Source organism: Fukomys damarensis, unplaced genomic scaffold, assembly GCF_012274545.1.
Source record: "Fukomys damarensis isolate Sample0158 unplaced genomic scaffold, DMR_v1.0_HiC HiC_scaffold_30, whole genome shotgun sequence".
Taxonomy (NCBI): domain Eukaryota; kingdom Metazoa; phylum Chordata; class Mammalia; order Rodentia; family Bathyergidae; genus Fukomys; species Fukomys damarensis.
The window spans coordinates 50,626,626-50,646,923 of NW_022900942.1; the positions used below are offsets into that span (position 1 = coordinate 50,626,626).

At 37.8% G+C, this 20,298-nt stretch overlaps 1 protein-coding gene across 1 annotated transcript in view; it reads left to right on the top strand.

The window, feature by feature from the left end:
- The window catches only part of Garem1 (GRB2 associated regulator of MAPK1 subtype 1), a 171,281-nt gene that overhangs the window by 73,370 nt on the left and 77,613 nt on the right, over positions 1-20,298 (top strand). The window lies entirely within an intron of this gene.

Consider the following 20,298-nt stretch of genomic DNA (forward strand, 5'->3'; position numbering starts at 1 on the left):
TTTTTTTTTTTTTTTGAGACTAGGCCCTTTGCACATTTGTCTACCCTTTTTAACATATGCTTTGTGGTTATAAAACATAAGCATAATAATAAAGTATATATTATGATAAACTTTTTTTCTACATCAGTGGTATAAGCTAGATTAGAATGTTTTATGAATGTATTTTACTAACATCAATGTTTGCCCAAGAAATAAAGTGTTACCATTGGCACACCAGACTTTTATAAAATCGATAAATGTCATTTAAATATGTTTTTGAGTTTTGCTTTTATGTCATACTGTTTCTGTATTGCATACGCTTTGGGTGTTGGGGATGGGAGAATACTAATACAAATACTAATACTAATACAAATACTAATACAACTGAAATATTGAAATTGCTCTTTTACTGATACTAAAAGATAAACTTGCCCAGAATAAACCCTAGAGTAGGTCTGGCACAGGCTTTACCTGTGGGATTTCAAAAAGTTTCAGGAAGATCACCTTGGACCTCTTCAAAATAATAACTCTCCCTTTACATGCAGATGACCAAAAGTCTACGACAGATAAGACTTTGTCTTTTTTGAAAGTACAGAATATTCCAGTGTTCCTTGGATGAGATTAATTTAATTCCTTTAAGGCTTTTCTATTCTTTGCATTTGAAGTTTTGCAAAATTTTCAGATCTTTTACCAAAATCTGATTTGTTAGGGATGAAAGTAGAGACCTAGGCTGTCAGTGTCTAGCTCCAAAAAGATCCCTTCATTAAAAGGGAAATGCTAAATAAATTTTATTTCAGTTTTACCTGCTATAATAATTTACAGGTGATCATGAGATTAAATATATTCTTGTAGTTAACTGTACAATTGTATGATTATACAAGTAGGACATTCATTTTGTTAAGAAACCATGGCAAGGTAATGTCCCCAAGCAACATTTACCTTTGGAAAGGAATGGAGCAATGGATTATAGTTAATGGGTAGGCAATTATTTTTAATTTTTAAAAAATTATTGGTGTTTTTAAAATGTACTTTTTAAAGTAAGTATTTTTTTGGCCTTAAGATGGGGAAATATTTTTATCCTGTAAGAAACATTGATATATATTTGTAATAATCACCTTTGATACATTCAACGTTTCAGTACTGTATCTGCTTTTGTTAAGACAGACCCATCACTTTGGACTCAGAAGCAATCCTCCCATATAACTTATTGACAAGCTGCTTGTAACTATTCAGTTTACCCCAAAGTAAGCAAACTTGATAAATGAACTCAGATATGAAGGTATAGAAATTAAGCTATTATTTAATTCATATATTTGCCATGATTCTTTGGCAGTATAAAATAATTAAGTATTGATGAGAATTTACAGTTTTACAAAGGGGCACACAAATTAATACATACATAATTAGTCAGATGCTACTGGGGTTTTTTGTTTTGTTTTGTTTTGTTTTGTTTTTCCCAAATGCTGCTACTGTTTTAAAAATGCAAACATGACTGGAAAGTTTTCAGTTGTTCATTAGTATTCACTCTTTTGATAGATAAAATATGAATCTTGCTCTTTTGAAACTACCCTGAAATATAAGTGATTAAATTATCTCTGTGATCATTACAGTGTTAAGGATTGTATCTCAGTAAACACTAGTCATCATTTGGTTAGACTCATATAAGCTCGTCTGTTTCATTTGTTTAATAAATGAGATTTCTGTAGTTTCCAGTATTTTTTCCGTAATTTACCAGTAAAGCTGATAACACGGAAAACTGAGTTCACATATTCCAGTTGTGTGCTGTGGATGTGCTACACATATTTACCAACTGAAGGAAAATATAATTGCAAGTATTATCTGTAATTTAAAATACGTTTAAGCCAGGGATGGTGGCACATGCCTATAATCCCAGCACTTGGGAGGCTGAGGCAGGAGGATCACTATGAATTGGAGACCATCCTGGGCTACATAGTGAATTCCAGGTCAGTCTCAACTACATGGTGAGACCCTGTCTCAAAAACTCAAAAAAAAAAAAAAACCACTTAATTTAGAAATATAACGGGAGTTATTCATGAAAGCACAAAAATTCTTTAAAAGGTCTTTACAAAAGATGTGAAGAGGACTTATTGTAGAAGATGGCTTGTTCCAGAGAGATGCCTCACTTGAGCACCACCAGTGTGGGAGTGGGATGGGAAGACTGATGGAGAGATGAGCAGTGAGAGAGAATCTCTGGAGCTAGAACATGTGGAGTGGGAGCTACAGCTGGTCATAGCTCCAAGATCCAGTTTTGAGGACCTGAACTAGTGATCATTGTTTTCACATCATCCGTCCTTCTTGCCAGACCAGTGGTAGTGGTTTCTAATAGAGAGTAAAGATGGCAGAGATGAGTTATAAACTTTTATTTCAGTATCGTTGCTTGAAAATAGCATTACATCTAGATGATTGAACTTAAAATGCAGATATACACAGATGTATATTTGCATTGTACTCAACATTTTTATTGTTAACCTGGCACATATGTCTTTAAAAATCAACTACTGTATTTGTTATGGCTTGTGTCTAGGTGTCCCCCAAAAGCCTCATGTGGCCCATAGGTGGATTTTGCAGAGGTGGCTAAATCTAAAGTGTATGATTGATTCATGGTACAATGCTAGGATGAAGATGGGTAACTACTAAATCAGTCCACTGATTGGCTTGTCACTGCCCTAATCCCAGTAGCCTAGACAAAATATAAAAGGGGCAGAAAAGCTGCTTGCTTGCTTGCTTGCTTTGTTACCTTCTGCCCACCATGAACTGTTTCTGATGCCTGTCTGCCATCCCACTCTGCCTTGGACTATAGACTGAAACTTATACAAACTGTGAGCTAAATAAACCTTTCCTCCAGGGTTGGGTTTTTGTCTCTGCAACAAGAAGAGTAATTAAGGCAGTGTTCAAAGATTTCATTTTGGTTTTTTAGGGTTTTTGTTTTTTGTTTTTGAAGTACTAGGGATAGAAGCAAGGCCCTCACATATGCTAGGCCACATGCTACCGCTGAGTTACACCCTGTGTCCTTTTTTTATGTTTTTATTTTGAGATTGGGTCTCTCTAGGTTGCCCAAACTAGCCTCAAACTTGTGATCCTTTTGCCTCAGTACCTGTTCCACCCCACCCCCACCCTGGGTTGCTGGGATTACAGATATGCACAATCATCCCTAGCTAGTTTAACCTCTTAATGTTGATTTTATATGAGGTAAACAGTACATTTTATAAACTCTGCTAGGAAATAGAAACAGTTTACAATTTTTTCTAAAATCATTGACTTTTACAGGATATTGGGCAATTACAAAATATTGATGTAAAATCTCTCCTAGAATTACCTAAATTCCATTTCCTGTTACTTTTGCAAATAAAGAGGGGAATATCAGAGTTTCAGTTTGAAACTAATTTTCTGTCTAAAAATCAAAACTGGAAGTGAGTTTTCCTGTGTACTAAATGCATTTGTGGTTAACCATGCCATTAAAGTTAATAAAATTCAGTTGTTTAGAAGTAATACTTTAATCCTTCCTTTAATATCCAAAAATAATTTTATTTAATTTTGAACATTTTATTGAGTTTTGCAATAGCATTGCCTTCCTCACCACACTTGACTGGCTGGCTCTTGCATTGAAGATGGTCAGTGTTGTTAAACTTAAAAAGTTGTTGCCAAAGGAATGTAAACGGCGAAGTGGGCTAGTACCTGTGGTTCTGGTGGAATGGGGAGAAGAAGAGCCAGCCTGAGCTTTCAGGATTATCTATAGGTGATGCGTGAAGTAGATCTTCTCCATGTGGGTGGGTGAAACAGTGTGGTGTTAGTGACAGGGAAGAAGATCTGATGAGCCCCCTGACTGTTTTGTACAGTTTTATGGCAAAAACCTAGTGAATAGATTAAAAAACAAACACCTGAAGTAAGAAAATATTTTCACCTAACTTGGAAAATACTTCCATAATTCACTGGACTTCTGCTTAAAGTCCAAGACAAAGAGCAGATTCTGCTTAAATGTACTTCCTGGACACAGGTGTTCAGTATTTGTTCTCTCCCAAAGTCCAGGGCAGTGAAGTGAAGAGCAAATAGAGACTTAAAAAAAACAGGAGGTGAGAGGAAATGACAGAATGAAAGCTATGAGCAGATCCCTGGAATAAATTATGGAAATTTCATTTATAATCTATTGGATTTTCAGCACAGTGGAGCCATAGTGGGAACAAGATGGCAATATTAAAAATAGTTCTGGGGCTGGGGATTTAGCTCAGCGGTTCGGTGGCCTGCCTTGCAAGCACAAGGACCTGAGTTCAATCCCCAGTACCCACCCCCCAAAAAAATACTTCTGTAAGATGGGCATGGTGATGCATACCTACAATTCCAGTACTCAGGAGGCTGAGGCAGGAGGATTGCCATGAGTTCAAGGCCAGCCTGGGCTACATAACAAGACCTTGTCTAAATAGATAAATAAATAAATAATCTGTAGAAGTAAAACTTCCTAATATAATAGCACCCCAAAACTCTTCTGCATGGCCTTGGGGTATTTTCTGGCCAGACATAACTCTCCCCTGGTAGAAGGATTCTTTTCTGAAAAAAATGACCCCACAAAAGGGATCTATAGGCACAATATTTGGGATATCACAGTGAAATAGCTGGTCACCCTACAATGAAATTCCTATGCAACAAGCCCCTCTCAGGCCCCACGCTTCCCATCTGTTTTGGTCCCTTCTCAAATGAGAACCAGCGACCAAGGAGCATGAAACCTGTGGAATGTCTGCAGTGTGAAGGTTGGAGCAAGCCACATACCTGGAGAAAGAATCTAGGAAGAAATATCCAGGAATCCAAAGCAATGTTCCTTCATTACTTGAAGGAGATCCAAGAACAGGGGATATTTATTAAATAAAAACAGGATTTTTTAAAAAAGAAAGTAGCCAGAACATGCAAGCTCTTCCTTTGAAAGCTAAACATATTCCAGAAATAAATTCACTGTAATGACTGGATAGCTCAAGATGAGAAACTTTTCCCAGAAAATAAGATTTTCAAAAGGGGATAAAGAAAGGGAAAAAATTTAAGAAAATCTCCACAAGGCTCAACATTTGAATAGTAGATGTTTCAGAAAAGGAAGGAATTTTTTAAGAGAAAGAAAGACTACATAATATGTTTAATAACCACATTGAGAGGATTTATGTGCTTTGGATTAATAAGAATTAGTCATAATTTTTTTTATTACTGGGAATCAAACTCAGGACCTTGCACTTGCCAGGAAGATGCAGTGCTACTGAGATAAATCCCTGATAGTTGTTTTAAAAACAAAGCAACTTAAGAGTTAAATCAACTGTGTATCCTGGGGAAAGTATTGCACAGGAAAGGATTTACAATCCACTTGGCTCCACTGTGATTGTATAGTATAAATACTAAATACTGCTTGTAATCCCCAAACTGTAGAACCAGAGTTGTGAGGTCAGGAAAGGCAAGTACAGAGAGTGAATGCAGGTGGTTTAATAATCCTCCTATTTAACAGGAAATCCATAGCATGCTCAGATCAGTAACAAAAGAAAATGCTCAAAAATATACATCTCTAAGGAGCAAGTGTCAGATTGAGCAGTGTAAGCTGCTGTTTTTCCTTTTTGTGGTTGTTGTTTTATTTTGTTTTTGTTTATGTAGTTGAGACTGGCTTGGAACTCATTATGTAGCTCAGGCTGGTCTCCAACTCTCAGTGATCCACCTGCCTCAGCCTCCTGATTGCTGGGATTATAAGCATGCACCACCATACCCGGCTTTTCCTTTTTAATTAGAAGATTTTTAGTATTGCTGCCTTTGGACCTCAGAAATTTCTGTGTTAAATACTTAGCCCTGAGGGTGGCGCTGTTGGGAGGTAGTGGAGATTTAAGAGGCAGGACTAGGGGCAGGCTGTAGGTCACTGTGGTGCGGGAGCACCCTTGAACAGGACTGTGGGGTCCTGATTGCTTCTTCCTCTTGTTTTACTCACTGGCCATGAGGTAAGCAACGTTTTCTTTTGCTCCATCCCTGCATTCTCACCACCACAGACCCAAAGCAACAGGGCCAATCAATCATGGACTGTACTCTCCAAAACTGCAAGGAAAAGTAAATCTTTTCTTTTTATAAGGGATCATCTCAGGTATTTTACTATAGTAACAGAATGCTAACATGGGTTCCATCTGATTAAAGCTATAAGTACCTGTTAGTTTCATTAAAACATTAGAAGACAAAGTTCTGTTTTAACAAAGCCTACCACATAGCTTAGACACAATCTGTCACCGTATAAGGGATGTAAACTGCACAGCTGGGTAGTTTGAAGGTGGCTGGCTGCATCTTCTACTCGAGTTTGGCCTCATGATCAAATGTCCTTTGCAGTCACTAGAGCTCTACGCTTTCCTTAGTGCTCAACTGAAATTTCTTTTCTTTTCTTTTCTTTTTGATAACCAGGATCAAACTCAGGACCTCGCACTTGCCAGGCCGGTGCTCTGTCACTGAGCTAAATCCCTGGCCCTTGAAATTCTTGATAAGTTAAGGACAGGGAGCCCTGCAACTTATGTATCCAGGACTGCTTCTGATGGATACATTGTTGGACTCTGGCCTGAGGTTGCTATTCCTTCCTCTGACCCTGACCTTCTAGTGGCCTGTTATTTTCCCCAGACAGACATGAGCCAGGCTAAAAGGGTTGGAGTAAACTGACATCTCTGTGATAGAATTAGAAAGTCATGTGTTGCACAACACCCTAGAAAGGTGTTCAGCCTCTTTCTTGGGTCAATTCTGTGTCCTTTTGGGGAAGACATCTGCCATGAGAAAAGATTGTTTTAAATTCTGAACCATAGTACTCTCTTCGGCAGCACGTATATTAAATTCTGAACCATGTGCTGAGTAAAATAGTTTTCACAGGAAAGAATTTAAGTGTGTGGATTAGGGGAAGACAGAAGTTTACATTGTCATCCAGATTGGGAAGTCCAGATTGGTCACTTCATGGTGACCCTCAAATGTAAAGGGACCCTGTCCTTCCCCTCAAACAAGGACCCCCAGCATTAAAACCTGACCTCTGTGATAACCAGGTCTAGTATGACTAGTCACCGCACATAGGTAGTTATCATTCCCTGGCTGGCCACCCCATGGCAGTCTGTGTGAGAACACAAGCCTAGTGTGCTACTCTGGAGGGGTCTCGGCAGCCCCTTTCTTCACGAGCAGAGTGAACTGTGGTCTCACTTGCCGCAGGTCTTCACGATCCTGGACCAGACTGGCAGAGACCTCTGCATAGGGGTGGATGTCAAGATGCATTCAAGCTTCATGGGGCTCAGCTAGGCGAGTCATGCAGGGAACCGGGAGAGGACAGGCAGTACCAGCTAACAGATGATGGCTTGTCACCATCAAGGGAGGAGACTGGTTTTCTGGTTTGGCCAGTAAATTCATTTTTAAAGGTAGTTACCAAAGACGAGACTTAGTAATGTCTAGAGCAATTAACAGTGTCATAGAAGTCAACACCTATGCCCAGCAATATGTTGAAAGACACTACTCATTTGGGTGCAGGTGTTCTTCCGTTACTGTTAGTAGCTTCCCATTGCCTTGACATAATACTTGAGAATAGCAATGTAAAGGAGGAAAGGTTTATTTAGAGGACAAGAGTAGTAGCTGGGGATAAGATGCAGTTCCCGAGGACTTGCCCCTGTGACCCTCTTCCTTCCCCCTAACAGCCTTTTCAGCAGTGGGCTCATCAGTGGATTGATGTTGATAAATTAGCACCCTTACAATCCAGTCACTTCTCAAAAGCCCATCAGCACCAAGCCTTCAAAACATTGAGCTTTTTGGGGAACGTTATAGATCCCAACCACAACAGATACCTTATCTAAAGCTGCATCTCATTTATTCATTAAATTTAAGGTGGTGGTGTCCTAGAGATAGCTACGTATAGGGTAAGGAAATGTGTGACATAAATCAAACTTATTTTTCCTTTTAACATTTTGGATAAAGCAGTTTTGTAAAAGGTGAAAGCGCCACTGCAGGTGACAATTGAAGCATGCGTAAAGCACTAGGAAGGGCTGATGAAACAACGGAAGGCCCCTCTCCCTCTGCACCCCACCTCACCATCTGTACCAGCACTTCTTGATACCCCTTTGAGCTGGGCCCTTCCCCAGGTGAAACACTGGGGTACGGGCTGCGGAGCGTGGTGCTGTCTGTCTCTGGCGTTGGAAGCACGCTGTCAGGGAGGGACGTGTGCTACACACTGAGATATACAGGGCTGCGAGTGCTGAGTTCAAGGCATTGTGAGAGTATAAAGGGAAAGCGAATTAATGTTGATTGAGTTCAGGACAGATCTTTCTGAGGAAGTGACTTAGAAGCTGAAACCTGAAAAGAAAAGAGGAATGCAAGGAAAAAGTGAAAGTGTAAGGAAAAAGAGAAATGCACGCACAGGAAATGAGAGTATGAAAAAGATCTGAACAGTGGCTCTGTGAATGAGAAAAACCCATGGGGTGCTTGGCTCCCCTCCTTGTAGAATGGAAGGAGTGGAATGGAGTCACATGGATTGTGCTGCAAAGCAGGACAGGCCCAGAGAAGCCAAGACCCACAACTTCTACTTTTAAAATTCCTTAGGTAGTGGGAGCCACCAGTGGAGGGTGGGATGGGGAGGTCAGAGTTCAACAGAAGTAGAAATAAATCTTAGATCTTCAAATCGTGTCATAATGAGTTTTCTTACGCAGCAGTTTTCACACCTCGCTTGTGGTTTTAGGCCTCATCTGATAAACATAGATTCAAATCCTGCATCTGCTCCTTGCTTGTTGTGTGGTCTGAAGCAAATGTCTTCAGTCCAGTAAACTCTTTCTTCCTTGTCAGATTGGCACAATCATACCATATACCACAGAGTATGCTGAGGCACGGTGTCTTAACATCTAGTGGATTCTCAGGATACAGTTCTGGCGGGAGTGGTAGTAGAAGTTGCTGTGGTCATGTATTTGAGGATTGTAAACAGATGTAAGTAGACAGGAGCAAAATAATAAGCTATCTACTCATTGAAGAGAAGAGAGTAAGTAGACAAATCTATTCCAAGAATTAAAGAGAGAAACCACCAAAAAATGCATTTATTTAATCATCGTTGTGAAGGGAAAACTCAAAAAGTATACAGTATAACTTGAATAATTTTGCTCCTTTTCCTTCTGGGTGTTTATACTTTGGGGAATTATGAGATTTAACAGCTTTTTATGCATGAATCTAAAAAGCAAACATGGGAGATCAGTGTGAATGGTTATTAGATACATTTGAAAATCCCTGATATATAATTACTAGTACATTTTGAATTACTCATTTTCTCGAGGAAAAGTTTTTGGAGACTGTAACCTTTTTTTACACTTGATCTTAGCCAAAAGGCCGAGAAGCGATTGTAACCTTTTTTTAAAATAGGAAAAAACTGCTAACCAGACTTGCTTCATGGTGATTCATTCGTTTCCCATTTTACTCCATAAAACAAACCAAGAAGCCAGATGTTTAGTTGCCTATAATGAAAGCCATTTCCTTAGAAATCCTGAATGAAAGAAAAAAAGTGCTTCTCTAGAATGGCAAGGTCTATTTAGAAGGTAATCATGACCTGATTCAGGCAGTTGAATGTGGTTGTAAGAATGTTGCTCATAGCAACAAAGAACACTTATAGGTATATGAATTTTCTAAAATAAGCCTTGTCTAATAAGTGTATGTGGAATTTTCCTGTTCCACTGTACTGAATGTTCTTATTCTTCAGTGATTGTGTTGACCTAAATAATGTTCAGTTTGGTAGACTTACAACCTTTAGATTACTTCCATTTACTTAAAAAATACTCCATTTCTTTTTTGCAGAATATTTTTCACCTGTTAACATACGCTTTGTTCTTTTGGGAACAAAATCAAATGTAAGGATGTCAAGATGCAGGGGGAGTTCTCAAGTTTCCTCATATTTATAAATGGTAGAAGGAAATAAATAATTTTCAGTTGTTCTTATTTTAAAAGATAAAAATAAAATAGGAACTGGAAGTATATAGCTCAGTAGGTTCTGGATTCAATCTGTAGCATCAAAAAGACAGAAGGTAAAGAAATAAATTTCTAATAGGTTGTATGTTGTTCTTGTCGGACTGTGTTGTTGCTAAACTACTGAGTAAGAGTCTCTAAAATGTGAGTGTAATACTGGTATTTGGGGCATTTCTTTATTCTTGATTCTTTAGAGTACATTTAGTGAATTATTGTCATAAATAGAATCCAGAAAATGGCCAGACCTAAAATTTACCTGTCCCAAAGATACAAAGCCTTGTCACAGAATTTTATTTATCTAGACATACAATTCCAGGTGACATTGTATTCTTCATTGTGGACTTTTTTTTAGTTTTGAAACAATGCCTCAATTATTTATGAGCTCTTCAGCATCAAAAATGTTCACAAGACTATTTTTTCTTAAAACTTTTTTCCCCTCCTCTTACTCTCACTTTTCATTTTTTAACGGCCTGTGAAGACAGTTTTGTTTGTGGGATTTTCTGGAACAGAGCACCTGATACAGTGATCTCCACGGTGTAAATGAGCCCTTGGACAGTCGCAGTCGGTACTTCTGTCACTCCTTCACTCAGGTTGCGTTGGCTTCATTTTCTGATTTCTTGCAAAACTTGGCGTTTAAACACAGTAAGAAGTAAAGCACTGAAGGGAGATCAAAGGACCAGGACGCTCGTTGCTCTTCTTGCTGACCTCAGACAAATCAGTTAACTGCTTGAGGGACTTAGATTCTGCTTTCTCTGAGGCCTCACCTGTCCAGTCTGCATGATCAGAGTGTCCATCCTGCTTTTGTGGGAAAGGCTCAGAGAGTACCATAGCTCTTTTCTCTCCCAGCTCCATTGAATTGTGAAGGTTTTATGTTTTGTATTATAGATACCTCTTCATTTGGAGGTAATACTGGTGGCCGTTTAGTTAATTTTGGACACTCTCCCCCATGAAAACTATAATTGTAGCCATAGCTATATCTTCTTTGCCTTTACAATTACTCAGTCATGGAACAAATATTAATTGAGCTCTGTGCCAGACACCAGGTACTGTGTTGGGCACTGAAATTGAACGTATTGCAATACTATAGTTGCCTTCCCCTTAGTGAGTATGTATCTTTTTTTGTTGTTGCTTTATTTGTTTGTTTGTTTGTTGAGACGAGGTCTCACTATGTAGTTGAGACTGACCTAGAACTCACTATGTACCCCAGGCTGGTCTCGAACTCATAGTGATCCTCGTGCCTCAGCCTCCCGTGTGCTGGGATTACAGGCATGAGCCACCATGCCCACCTGTCAGTATGTATCTTAATGATATTTTCATACTAAGATATTATGCTTAGAAGTGTACCCAAAATCTGCAGACCTTTCACATAATAGTCCATTTCTAAATTTGTTCGCTTATATTGTTAAACAGTACTTCCCCATTAATTTGGAATTTCAGTATAGATAATAGGAATCAAATATGGAACAGACAAGATACAACCTCTATTACTAAATTGGGTTGGTTTTTTTTTTCATTTTTTCCACAACTTTTAATGCCAATGAATTTGTCAGTTTAGATTATCTAGCTATGGCATTTCTAGTTCCTTTGGTTTTGGCAATACTCATTAATTAGCTACTTGCCACTGACCAAAAGGATATCTTTTATCAGTAGTTATTCATTTTCTAATTAATTATTCATAAAAGATTTTATAACCCTTCTAAAAACATAACTTCATTTACTTTTGAGAATTTTAGCTCTTTTTTCTCCTCCCCTGATTATCCTTCTCCCCTGTTCAGTTTCTTCCAGCGTTCTCTCAGGGCCGGGTTCACCTGCTTGTGATTTCACACACTTAGGAAACCACTGAATAGTTCATGAATATGTACCTTCGAGCTCACTTGCCAAAGGTGATATGATTTCATTGTGACCAGATTAGTCTTTTTCTTCTTCTGTGACTCATTTGTGACTTCTGCTTCATCTATTGGTAAACTTTATGCTGTTTTCAATATTCTTTTACCTAGTGTAACTGAGAAGTCAGAGCCTGTGGTTGAACAAGGCACTAATGAAATCAAAGCAAGAAATCCAATACTTTATGTGGCTTACTTAACTTCAAAGTGTGACAATTTTTTTAACCCTTTTAGTTGTGCTAAGGTCAACATTTTGACTATGTATTTTTATTTAAATAGCTAGCATGTAAGTAAGCCCTGATGTCAGAAGTTGAGGAGATACCTCCTTTATGTGGAAACATTGTCACTGAGAGATAAAAGTAGCATTTGGACCTTAACTCCTGCACTGAAAAAAGACAGATACCATGTTAGGCCCTCAAAGAAAAATGTTGACAAAACTGTTTCTGGCTTCATTAATTCAATTAAAACTCTTCTGTACATCTCTTAATGTGGGGACATTTATAGATACTAATGTAACAAAAATGGAATGAAGGTCATAATAAAATATAGTACATATAGGTTCTCATTCTAAATAGGAAAGCACTGTAACTTTTATTTCCATATTAATATCTGACTGATCTAAAATTTCAGTCCTCAGCTAGGCATGTGGCACATGCCTATAATCCCAGAACTACGGGAGGCTGAGGCAAGAGTATTAAAAATTTGAGCCCTGCCTGGGCAACATAATGACTTAGCAAAACCCTGTCTCGAAGATAAAAAGGGATGGGGATACAGCCCATGGGAAGGTTCCATCCTCAGTACCACATACATGTGCGTAGAAACAAAGATTAAATCCTTTGTCCATCTCATTGGAGTATGGAAATTTGTAGTTGAAAGATTTAGTGTGAGTTGATCCCTTAATAATAAAAAATTACACGTGTAAATACCGAATAGTTTCTCTGGCATGAAAAACTGTAATTGTAAATAAGATCCTAATGGTATAATTGATAATGTGAAATAGGAAGAAAAGGGCTAAAGGTGTAGGGGAAGTGGGAAGGGTAGGGGAAAGGAAATCAGGGAAAAGAAAAAAATCTGAGAAAATGAAAAAATGGAAATAAAGTGCTTGTAAATACGGAAGGGAGGAGGGAGTGAAGGGAGGACAGGGACAAGGGGAAAAAATGAGAACCAAGACCTGTCATGTAGAGGTACAGGATCCCAATGATGAATGTAACTGTACTGTGTACCTAAAATATACCAGTGAACTCAGTGAGGAAAAAAATAATAATAAATTGACTTCTTTGTTTTTATATTTATAGTTCAAGAACCATTGTGTTCTCAGTTTGTGCCACTTGCATCTTAGTAGCAGCTCCAGAAGGGAATTCCTGGGAAATCCTCTGTCCGTGGCCACCACTGGGATATTTTCCTTTCACAGTGCCCAGTCTGGCCTGGAATTCCCCTCTCCCATCCTTCCAAACCCTTCTTCCATAGAGATTCTTGCCTTCCTTCCTAATCACAGATATTCGTTAGCTGAGGGGAACTCTGACTCCCATCAGTCCTCACCACCCTACCTTAGCCATCACCCCTGTTGTCCTTATTTTATTTGCTCCTCCTCAACTCTTTATCCCCACCACCACCACCAGGTTCCCTCTCAGCTTGTCACTTCCCAAAGCTGTGACTTCCCTCACCTCCTGAACCTCTGTGTAGATAAGGCAATTGCCCAGCCCTACCCTGTGCCCCACACCCTAAGACCCGCTATGGAAAGTCTGGGCCTAGATTCCCCTTGCACAGCCACACAGGAAGTGCGAGTGGGATCTGCCCCACTCCTGCACCCCCTCACCCTTCGGCTGGCCTTGGGTTTATTTACCCAGTGTTCTGAAGAATTCCTGGCCCTGGCTTAGTATCATGCTTTAAATTAGACTTTGTGTGCTGATCTGGAACTTAATCTCCAGTTGTAATCCTGTGCCCCCGGGAAAATGTTAAAAACTTTTGAAGAATGGACTAATAAATGGGCTTTGGGAGTGCTGGATGTCTGTAATGGATCCTTGCCTGTTTTCTGATAAAGGTGTTTCATGCAGCTACTCAGAGGGGCTTTGTTTGGGGATGGAGGTGATAAAGAAAGGGGGTTATTGAATTAACACTAAGAATTTTAGCTCTAACAGCTCTTTGTAATCGTTTTTATTTATTTTGTGCTTTATTTAAGTTTGGACGACTTAGGCATAATGAATTTGTACAGGGGAAAAAACATATTTCAGAGATTCAGAATTCCATAAATCTACATGTCAGCAGCTATGTACCTCTACTGAGGAAGAGATTCCTTTTCACAGGCATTTCTTTATGACATGAAAACTAATATTTTAATCCATTTTTTCCAGGAATTTGCTGAATATTGAAAATAGGGTACCTGGTCAGACTTCAAGAAAACTTTGTTTTTTGTTTGTTTTGTTTTTTTGAGGGTTTCTTATGCTAATGTTTTCTGTACAAGTACGAATCCTGAAAAAAGGGGGAAGATGCTGCTATAGAGATACTTACATTTTCATCTTTTCAAGATGTTATGTAGACCACTTACTGTCCAAATCCCTGGAACATTGGATGTTTAAGATCATCCTTAAAGTAATTATTTATGCACTTCTCTTGGTAGTATTGGACTATGTGAAGTGTGTACTCATGAGCTTGATTGAAATGTTTGAGACCTCTATCAAGCAGGCCTTTTAATGTACACTTCAGTGCTCTTTACAGAAAATATTATTTATGCCTGAGGTAAATGAGGCCCAAGAGCTGTGGTGGTTGTTCTCATACTTTCATCAACCATTTTACGCAACCCTTCTTCACTGATAAATTTGAGTCAGATTAATGAGTAATAAATCTAAAGATAACCTTTAAAAACTATTGGAGAGCCAAGAAAGTGAATGTGTAATTATGATTTAAAAGGATATGTGACTAACCACTCAAATGCATTTCATATGGTACACAGAGTGTTCCTTTCTAGTTTAATGCAATTAAATGAAAATTACTTCCTAGTGCCATCCACATAGCATCATTAATGACTTTAAACTTTAAAGATGATGTAAGGAAATACAACAGTGCATAATAAACATCAGAAGTTGAGAAAACAAAAGGTTCAAAATTTAGCTAAAGGACTAAGAAAATAAATAAGATACAGATTCCTAGATGAATGTCTGCAATAACTGTCTCACAGCGTATTTTGCTAGTGTTTGTTCTCCTCACAGTTAAAATTGGGCTCACTACTCAAAAATATAATGCATTTTATCAAAACTTAGAAGTTTGTCTTAAGAGCTTCAAATTTTATTAAAACAGTATGCTTTACATCCCTGATATGACATAAAATTTAATGTGGAACAGAAATGTAAAACCTTGACCAGTTGGGTTTCATGTGTATTTTGAAACCACAAGGCTGTCACTTGGTTTGTTTCTACCATGTGAACTTTAATTTTCTGTAACTCACACCGTCTCACACTGAATGAAAACTGCAATGTACTATTCGTTCCATGGTTAGCATCCAAGGGACAAGGCTCAAGCGATTCACAACCTACAGGAGTTCCCTTGTCATGCAGAGCTACTGTATTAGTAAAACTACACCTTCACTGCAGTTTTCACATTTCCTAGAGAAGGGGTCTTGTCTTTAGTGTGAAGTAGTATTAGGTAGAGAACATGCATAATCAGAATTATGAGTTTGAGAATTGAAATATTTATCTTTTCCTTCTACCTAGTGTAAATGTCTTTGGTCCATATTTATTGAAGATCTTCACTCTGCCTTTAAAGAATTTGGAGCAAAATATAATAATATCAACCAAAAATCCTAATTAGTGTATTATAATAGTAGTTCTCTTCATATTGAGCTTTTATGGACAATTTTATTTCTTGCTTTCCAAACCGTAAAGTGGCTGTATCGCTTTCATAAATAGACTTTTTTATGTCTCCATGTGTATATATATTTAGAGAGGAGAGAGACTGAATGACTCATTCTGAAAGGGGGGGCAATTTTTAACTTTTCAAATAACTTTCTTTTTGTATTTCTTCACTGAACTTGCCAGTTCCTGTATATAAAAAGCATTCTCTTTCTTCTATCTCTGCTTGCTGCCCAGGTGTAAATCAGAAAGCCCAAATTTCTTTCTTCCACTTCATAAACAAACTCTGCTCTGGTTCAGACACTTGGAGCCCTGCCAGCGTTGTTGTGATGATGTCAGTTTACCAAGAATGTTCACATTTCTCATGCTGTGTTCCACATTCCCTCACTCCACCAAACGTCCTGTTAGAGCTCATTGAAATTTAAGGGTTGGGTTTGAAAAGCATTCCTTGTTTTCATTATTTGTCCTTCCTGTTCTACCTTTTCAAACACCCAGGATCCATTTTACAAGCCCACATGATGCATTTTGTCTTTGTTGGTTAAAAAAATACAGAAAAGTTTATCAGGTGGTATGACCAGTAGGATTCATTAATCTAATGAACTGAATTTTTTAAGTTTAATTTTCTCTCATTCAATAAATATTTATATTTACTTTATATCTATGTAATAGATTAATTTGCAGTAGATTGTTTCATTAACATTAAATATTTTCATTTCACAAATAATAGCATCTACCTATTTTTGGAAAGAAATTCCTATTTGTAGGAGATAGTACTTGGTGATAGAATTCTCAGATAATCTACAGTGTTTCTTGGTTCTTAACTAGCTTGTTGGAAACTACTCTGCTATAAATAATTATTTCAGATCAGTTAAATAATTTTGTCCTGTAGACCACAGATTGTAGAAAAATTCAACAGTTTTTAAACATAGATGATATTAAAGGTGGTAGAAATAGTTTAACTTTGTATGTACCTTGTCCTGGTCAACTAAACAGATATCTCAGTTATGGAGAAGTTATTGGATCCATGAAGAGTTTACTCTGCCTGACATTTAAAATGTCTTATAGACTTTCAGAGAACAAAGGTTTAAAGTAAAATGTGTTATATTTTATATCTGCAGCATTTGAACTTGTTTTCTTATGTAATTCCAGACAGTGTATAGAATTCTAGTTCTGGAGTGATCTTGAAGAACTTAGAGTCTATGATTTTGTAGGTACGGTCTAGATAACAGTGATTCTGTACAGTTTCTGTGTTAAGAAAATTAGACTAAATATGATAAATTCAATGAAATTGTATTAGAATTATTTGTAAATATCCAATAAATATGGGTATGTTTATATGAATTTCTTATAATTAAGGCACATTAATGACTCATTTAACCTAAGAAATACCAGTAAATACTATTTGTATTATAAATATACTTGATTTCCAAAATACTGTATCCTCTCATTTAAATTAGCAAATTATATATTTATAAGAAAGAAAAGGAATTTTCTTCACTATTAACTTTTTAATTGGGCTTGGTTGACAGTCTAGGCTGATGTTGGATTTTGCCTACTTTCCATTTCTCTTATGATAAGGAGAGTTATAAATAGTTTTATTTTAATCACTAAGTTTTGATTCATTCAAAATAATGGCACTTCTTCAGATTGTTACTAGCCAAAACTCTAAGAACAGTATTAGTCACAGGCACAACTCTGGCCCTCTGTCCTTTGTTCTCATTGAACAGCATAATGACTTTTGAGAAGATTCCAATTCATAAACTCAAACCATTGTGAATTTTGTGTTTAATCCTTCAGCATTGCTCTATGGCAAATATATCCTTTTGATAATTTTCCCTTGTGGCTTTATATAGAAATTTCAAAACAAGCTTAAACTGGGCAAATTAAAATCTAGTTGAACACAGAGATTTTTTAAAATCTCTATTTTAAGAAATAATTGCAGATTCCAAAAGTAGTTTTCAAATTAGCAAGGAGGCTTCAACCAGTGTTTCACTCCCATCTTAGAACTAGCTCCTCAGCACATTCTCTAGAATTTCACAAGTGAGTTTCCAGAGCTGGAAAAGGACCTGAATTCTGGATGGTGTCAGGCATCCTCCCTTCCCTGAAATTAGTTCATGATTACAGATCAGACTCAGTGAACTGTTTATGGTATGTTTATACAGTAGAACACCTTAGAAGTTTGAAAAGAGAGAGAGACATAGTTATTGACATAAAAATAGAGACTAAATCATCAACTAAGCCTCACATTATTGTTCCATTTTGTTCGGGGGTTTTATGATGGAGTGGGATTGAGTCCAGGGAGCACCAAGCTACATCCCCAACCCTTTTTGTTTTTTTATTTTGAGACAGTGTCTCTGTGTATCCCAGACTGGCCTAGAACTTGAGATCTCCTGTCTCGGCCTCATGCATACCTGGGATTACAGGCATGAACCACTGCGCCCAGCTATTGTACTGTTTTAAATACTACTGATGTGTTTCTATGAATGGGAATTGTCTTAGAAGGCCTATTATACTCTTTTTCCCCACTTTGATTGAATGCTTTTTTTTTTTTTGGTACCAGGGATTATACTCAGGCCCTTATGCTTGCAAGGCAGGTGGCGGAACCACTGAGCCAAATCCCTGGCTGAATGCATAAATTTTGTTTGTTGATTGACGTTGATTCAGCATTCCTTTGATTTTGCGTTGAAGCTGTTGTTGTTTGTATCATGTATCTTACAGCATTACTAGAAAAGGAAGATTCCATTTTTCCCTTAAGATCATTCTTTATTATACAACTTTCAGTGCAGTTCCTAGAGTTCACCTTTAGGTTGTTTTTCTAACTTAGGTTCCATTTAATATTTCGCCTGTCTCCTCATTTTCAGTATGAGCTGCAGTTCATTCCTTCTGTTCAAAAGCAGCCAGCCTTGCGTTCGCTCACTCAACAAGGACTCCAAGTTAATTCCCTTTGCTGCCAACAATTCATTGCTTTCCAATGACCAGAGTTGTGTGATGGTTTTCTTTCTTTTTTTTTATTTTTAATGGTCTGTTACTAAAAGGTTGTTAATACTTTATTCTCTTAACTACTTCCTTTAATCTTTAGCTACCTTACAGATCACATCCCTTTTTTGTCATTGTACGCACACAGCGAGCATCTGAAGACAGTGTGTCTCTACTTCTGCAAATTAAATACCTCAAACCTGGCTGTCTTGGGGCAGGTTCATACTCAGACTTTTCCACAGTCTGTTTCCAAACAGCAGTGTGGTGTGAACAAAGCAGAGACTGAAGTTTGAATTAAACTGAGCCGGTTCCAACACAGTGTCTCCTCTCTTCTCTAAAGCCTTGGTGTTCGACCTCTTCCCTTTTGTAGGAAATTCTATTCAGATCTGTAGCTGTCTGCAAGGCTTTTTCTCCCTCCCCTGCAGTGTGGCTTTGCTTTATAAACCTTCTTCTAATATTCAGCATGTATTGGGGGAACCTCATTAAATGTTTTAAAGTCAGATCCTATTCTTCAAACTCCAATGATTCCACACCCCTTCACTTTTAGGGGTCTAACAAAACTAGGAGTAGTAATTTGGTTGATTTTCTGACCCCCATAACATTAATGCACCAACAAATAATCAGAACAATAAAGCATTTGTTTTCCCACCACTGAAGGAGATCCTAAATCCCGTAGTTGTTTTGGAATTTTATTTTTACATATAGTCTGAAACAAAAGGACCATCAACCAGAGCTTGGGTGCTTTTTTTCATATATCAGTTTACCTCTAATAATATCTACCACTTTATACGAGGATTTACTACATATTGATGAAACATTTACAAAATACTTAAATTCTTAAAATACTTAAAAATGGTCCAGTTTGTATCGAAAGATCTATGCATCTAATCATTACATTTAAAATTCTAAACTTGAAAGTTTTTGCCTCTTTTTTCCTTATAATTAAGTAATATATTTATGTTGATAATTGTTTCAACTTTTTGAAAAACCTGCCAATTTATGTGGGAACTTGCAGGCTTTAACTCCAATCAGAGTAGGAATAAAACCCGGCCAAAGTGTAGTATAAAATGAGCTGAAGATAACCCTGGTGGAAAGCACATTGAGTGTGTGGTCGACTGAGATGGTTCCCTGCTGCATCACAGGCAGTCTGCCGGGCTGGCTGGGCCTGTCCTGCCCCCAGCACTGCCAGCTGTGCCTCTCTCACTCAGACCTCAGGCCCAGGTCAGGTTGCCCTGATGTCATTTTCATCAGCGTGGTAATGTGAGTCCTAGCCGGAAATTCATCATTCACTTTCATCCTGAGAGTCAAATAAGCATCTGCTTGCTTGGGCAGACTTAACCAGAAACTGACATTTCCTGTGTTTATTGTCCATATAACCAAATTATCATTCATTGTTTTATCAAGATGGTTGAGTGATGACTTCTTACCAGCATTCCTATTTTTTAGTCTACTTGATACATATACAGAGGAATTAACTTGACTTTTATCTTCTGCCATATCATACATTAAAATTGGCGTTTGGATTTCAGTAGTCTCTAGATGAAATATGATTGATGGAGGGCCAGGGATTTAGTTCAGTGGTGCTGCCGCCTGCCTTGCAAGCCCAAGGTCCTGAGTTTGTTCCACAGTATAAATAT